The 6,279-nt window shown below is 38.1% G+C and overlaps 1 long non-coding RNA gene across 1 annotated transcript in view; it reads right to left on the minus strand.

Moving 5' to 3' along the window:
• Positions 1-4,036, minus strand: part of LOC106016957 (uncharacterized) — a 29,052-nt gene extending 25,016 nt beyond the window's left edge. Inside the window, exon 1 of the long non-coding RNA XR_011807175.1 lies at positions 3,893-4,036. This is a non-coding gene — a long non-coding RNA (uncharacterized lncRNA). The remainder of the gene's footprint in view (positions 1-3,892) is intronic.
• Positions 4,037-6,279: the final 2,243 nt, after the last annotated feature.

Consider the following 6,279-nt stretch of genomic DNA (forward strand, 5'->3'; position numbering starts at 1 on the left):
CCTGACTGCTTGTGAATCCTTGCCTGTGCAGGACAGGTTTACCCTCACCACCTGGGTGATGCTTAGTTCATCCTAGCTGTAGCAGGCTGCAGAAAGATACTTTTCTCCTTTGTGCTTCTATAAAGCATCTTTGGATGACTACTGAATGGGCTTGTTGCTTTCCCCTCTCACCTCCCTACACAAACTCACCCAGCTCCCAGTAGACTGGTTTCTCTGAACATTGTGCCAGTGGTGAAAGCTCAAGGCTGAAAAGCTTTAGTTTTTTTCCTTGTTATTAGTCAGCCTTACACATGGCACAAATTTTCTCAAGAAAGATCCCTACATATATTTCCTGTACAGCTGGTCAGTTAAGCCAGAACTGTTTCCCAAATGCATCAACAGATGTGTCTTTGCAGGCCTAGAGAGTAACATCTTGGACATGAGTATTTCATCTTCAAGGAAGTGAATCCCCTTTTAAGAGTTTTAGTTTAGATAAAAGTCTTTAAACTGGATTGAGTTGGTTTCTCTAGCCATCAGCCTCATCAGTTCAGTAAGTGGTTAACTCATTCACTCCTGTGACGCCTTTTGGGCTGAGGTTTGTTATTTCTTTGTGCTGTTAATCACCTGATAACACTTCGAAAGACATGTAGGTACCTAGGACTGCATTTCTCATATACTTGCTAGAGACAAAATCTGAGCAGCTTCTGCTGAGCTACAACAATAAAGACATTAAGGAAATCCAATCAGTTCCACAAATACGAGGTGCAAGACCTCCTTTTGTTCAGGTAAGTATTTTCCTGCCCCTGTTCAAGAGAAAACAGTGGTCAAATGGTTAAGCTGTATGCTTTAAGAAAATATTTGTTAGCTGAGCTACAGATACTGAAGTTACACCTGAGTAAAGTCCCTATTATTCCCAAAATGAAGTGGAGCATATACCACACAGACTAACTTAGCAAATTGTACCTACTGATATGACTGTCTGTTCCTAGTAAACATTAGCAGACATCCCATTTTCTCAGGTAGTGTAAATTTGCCAGCTACATGAGCCTGTTTCCACAATCTGTAAAAGGTCTGCTTCACTTTTCTCAATATCATAACTGTATTTAAACAAACGCCTTGGTAACATTCAATTCAAACAGCTGGTCCCTTCCCTCTCTCTTTTACAGAATACCTCAAGCACTCTTCCGACAGAGTTAAACACCTTCCTACAATCCACACCTGGAAACCACAAGTATGCAGAATAACAAAAGTTAGTAGACCAAGGTAAATTTGATATCATCTACTTCTTCAGGTGAGTCATACTTCACAACCCACTTTCTTATGGTGTTTAGTCATTAAAAAAAAGAAAATCTGAGAAGGCTTCCTCTTAAGTGTCTCTAATTCCCTCTGCTAGTTATCACTGACATTCAAATTTGAAGGCTTACACAACTGTTTTATTGTAATTCTTGGAACTAAACCCTTGTGCATCACAGCTTTTGTGCAATAAATATATGCTAAAGTAAAATTAATATCCTCTGTTTAGTCTGAATTCATTGGCACAATGCCTAGAGTGACTAAGGAAAGCGACTAGCATTTATAGAACAAAGCTGGAATTAATTCTTCTAGGGAAATCAACTGGGCTGAGAAAAAGTGTGAGAGGTGGAAAACAATGAGACTCTCACTATCCACAAATCAAGAATCATCATACGTAAACTGGGGCCCAGGAGTTGGAAAGAAGATAACATGTAATAGCTCAGAGAATAAAGGATCTGATCCAAACTTCTTGACTGTTAGTAGAAGTCTGTACGGTTCTGTCAGTGGGGCTTGGATGATGTCTGTATACACTGAGCTGCTAGCAGTCATGCATCCAAACTCTATTCTCATTCATCCTGGTGTAAAAACAGAATTAATACATCAGAATACAAATGGATACACTTCTCACCATGGGGCAGACAAAGCAGCTTTGTAAACAAAGCAGCTGTACACACCCAAAAAAAAATTATATTCCACCCCACCCATTCAGTGTGATGACAAGGAAAAAATTGCCTGGATTATCCAATAATATCCCAATATAAATGTTTTGGTCAAGACTTTGAGCCATAGAAATGTAGTTGAAGGGCTTTCATAGCACAGACTGTAAAGGCTGCAGTGATGTCTACCTTGCTGTAAACTAGGTCTGTGCTAACGAATAAATTTTTGCTATGAATTCAGTAGCAAAAACAAACTCACATACCCAAAATGCTTGAAACAGAATGACTAACTAAGTTCTACTAATCTGTAAGCAGTTTATAGTTGAAACATTTGAGGGTTAAGTAATGTCATGAGTGGGGTCATATTATGGGTGAACCTGGAAGCAGCTGAGCCTGAAGGAAGATGTTTTAGATTAGAGGACATGGATATCTGTTTTGAAACCAAAACTTAATCACTGTTCCTATAACAAGTATTTCCATAATATTATCACATCAAAGTGATGAGTTGTGTTTCTTCAGAGAAGAATGGTACATAAAACCAGTAGCAACATTGAACATCCCAGCTCTACTGAAGAAAAATTGTCTTATAAGCTGCAACAAAGTAATTACAAAAAGTCTCTGTATTAAGACAAATTGACTAAAGAGAATGTGGTAATTTTGGTTGTTATTGTTCAATATTTATTGTATTAGAATATTTCCCTAGATCTACCAACTGAATATTTAAATTAAAATATAACACTTATCTGCATGAATAAAGAAAAGATAAAAACAATGGATATCAAGCAAATGGGTAACATAAACATCAAAAAAAAAAGTTGGAAACCTAATCACAATTGTACCTCTAGTTTCAATTCCTTGAGAAACAGCAATTTAAATGTTTTTATTAATAAGTATTATAGAATAAAGGGCTTGGTGCATGAATTACAATTACTTTGATTATTTATTTATTTATTTATTTATTTAATGTGATGCAGTTAACCGCTAATCAAACAGACTTTCTTGTATGTTAGTATGTAATATCTTTCTGGTATCAGATTGTTTCTAAGAACAATAATAACCAGCAATGATAGCATATGAAGTTCTAGTTGAAGGAGAATGGAGCACTCGATAATTGATTAAAGACATCCTTCAACCCTTGAAAGAGTTGACAAATAAAATCACAACGAGTTTTATGGCCCCAAAAGGAAAACAAGTCTAAAAGAAATTCTGGAGGAAAGGTTTAACTATTCATACACAGTTTGAGCAGGTCATGACATTTTACTCATCATTAAGCCTTGGCACTGTAGTAAATAAAACTACAGGGGATTATATCTCAGCTGTCAGTAATACACCATATGATTGTAGTTGTTGCAAGGCAGTAACTAGATCCCAAAAGTACGATTATAGGGTGCTGTGTTGTTCATTATCAGGACTCTGCAATGATGTTTGTAGAGATGATGCCATGTGATGCTTACTTCTCTTTAACTCTATTTAATGTCTGTAATTATTGATATATGCATTTATTACCAAAAAGTTAGCATTAAGTATAAATAGCATTAATAAAGACAACTTTTTATGTTTACTGCTATTAATACAGCATGATACCGGTAAAGCAAAGCTCTGTATAAAACTAGATTTATTTGGAAACTCAATATTTCCATTCCCATTTCTGTGCTTTAACCCAGCTGGCAGCTATGCACCACACAGCCATTTTGCTCACCTTATCCTCCCAGTGGGATGGGGAAACTGGGAAAAAAATGTGTGTTGATATAAAGATGGTTTAGTGGGAGAGAAGGAGAAGGAGAAGGAGAAGGAGAAGGAGAAGGAGAAGGAGAAGGAGAAGGAGAAGGAGAAGGAGGAGAAGGAGAAGGAGAAGGAGAAGGAGAAGGAGAAGGAGAAGGAGAAGGAGAAGGAGAAGGAGAAGGAGAAGGAGAAGGAGAAGGAGAAGGAGAAAACAAGTGATGCACAATGAAATTGCTCACCACCTGCTGACTGATGCCCAGACTGTCCGTGAGCAGCTGGTGCCCCCGCCCTGGCTGCCCCCCCCCATAGTAATAGCTCTGCATGACGTCAGATGATATGGAATATCCCTTTGGCTAGTCTGGGTCAGATGTCCTCATTCTGTTCCCTCCCAGCTCCTCATGCACCCCCAGACTCCTCACTGGTGGGGCAGTTTGAGAAGCTGAAAAGTCCTTGACTTAGTGTAAGCACTGCTGTGCAACAACTAAAACATCAGTGTGTTATCAATGTTATTCTCATCCTAAATCCAAAACACAGTGCCATACCAGCTACTAGGAGGAAAATTAACTCTATCCTAACCAAAACAAAAAAGAGAGATTAACCTAACCAAAAAGAGAGTTTACGATAACTTTGTAACAGACTAAATTAAGGGAATCTATGGTCAAATCATGGCAGCTTAAGGTGTTCTGTGCATCATCAGAGGAATGATTACTGCATATGTGTAGTTTTAGTTATGGCAAAATAAAGTTTAATTAGGAGTTCATTCATATGAAAAACAAAAAAACGACATTAGCTCATTGCTGTTAGACTGTTATATCTCTTAGTTACAAGTATGTGCACATATATTTACCATCAGTCAGCTTGCCTGCAGGAACACATTAAACCAAGATAACATGATGGTGGTATCTTGGGCTTAAACCAGATACCTCATCTGTTCAGTTTTATGAAACTTGCCAGTCTTGAGACAAGTGTCTCAAGAGTGTGTGGCATTATTTTCAAACACTTACTGCAAAGAGCACCACCACATCTACATAACTCGAGGAAAAAAAAAAAAAAAGTTATTTAATAGGTATTAAGTCAAAGGAAATTTTGAAGCAATGTATTTTGCAATTTGAGCCTATAATATACACAGAGGTAAAACTTGCTATTTCTACATTCAAATATTAGAAAGAAATACATTGAGGTGAACACACATACAAAACACAAAGTGGAGCTATAATTTCATGCCTCACTGTAGTTATTTACCTGGAGTGTGGTAAGGAGTTTGCTGCTTTGCAAACTCAAGGGGAACCGGGACTCTGAATGTGGTGTCCTTTCAGCAATGCCTGAAGTGTGTAGAAACATTTGTAAGACTGGCAAAGCTTTTAAAGGCCCAAAATCAAGGAGTGGGTTACTGAGACTCACTTGGGAAACGATAAGCAGGATGATGCATTTGCTAATCAAAGACAACCCTAGGTGAATTCAAGAGAATCCTGTGAAAGAAATGATCATCGCTAATAGCCAGGTCACCCCCTGGGCTCCTTGTATGGGACTGAGAAGCAAAACTCAGGGGCAAAATTGTGCAGAGAGGCAAAATAAGGTCACATGGCCTGCAGGAGGAGGCTGAACTTGATATGGGAGACAGGAGTAAGGTGACAGAGGTCTTGGGTTTTGTTATGGCCTGGAAAGAGAAAAGCAGGGCTTCTGCAGGAAGTAGCAAGGTTTGGAGAAGACGAGAGGGAGATAACCTTTCTTTCACAGCTTTGTTTAGATTTGGAGGTGGTCCTAATGTTGATCTTGAAGCCATTTTGGTCTGCAAAGCAGTTTGTTTTTCCCAGGCCCTTCTCTTTCCCTGGATTGCCTTTTAGAAGACAATGTGAAGCAAAAACAAACAGTAATTAAGTTCAGGTAACACTAAATGTCTGACCCGAATTCACAAACACAAGGGGTCTTTCAAGATGAGGCTGGAAACTTCATCCCTAAGTCAATTGTCTCAGTATTGTTGCAAACTTCAAGCTGAGATCATCTAACACACTGAAACCACGGGTAATTGTATAAAGAAAACAAGGTACCCTGAGGATGGTGTTTGAACTTTAACTGTGTACATTCTGGCTTTTGTTGGCTTAAAAGAATACTGCTACCTATGCTTATTGCAAGGTCCTGAAACAATTGATTATAATATAAACTTTGCTTTGTTAACAAACTGTAATACTCAGTCCTGAGAACTAAAAAGCGCCAACTTTCAGGTGTTAACAGTTCAAAAAAAAAAAAAAAAGGCAGATAGATCTTAAAAGGTGAGTTTATATTGATCTATTTACTGTAATTTGCATATATATAATGCAGGGGGATTTTTCTTTATGCTACAGGAAACAAGGAGTTTACATCAAAGAGCTCTGAAAGGTGTTCTGTAAGTTCACAGAGTAAGAAGCCCCTTTGGTCTAGATATCTGGATAGAAATCTCATGAAAACAGGCTCTTCCATAATGTTTCCAGTCATTTCTAATCCTAGCTGGCTCAGAAACATCAGAGTGATAACATTTCTCAAGTTATTTCAGTAGTCCTGGTTTTGGTCAAAGCCAGGAAGTATGTAAACTTCACAAACAGAAGCCTAAGAGCCTCAGAAGAAAGGCTTAGTTCAGATTTAGTTCAAGCAT

This window comes from Anas platyrhynchos, chromosome 2 (assembly GCF_047663525.1).
Source record: "Anas platyrhynchos isolate ZD024472 breed Pekin duck chromosome 2, IASCAAS_PekinDuck_T2T, whole genome shotgun sequence".
NCBI lineage: Eukaryota > Metazoa > Chordata > Aves > Anseriformes > Anatidae > Anas > Anas platyrhynchos.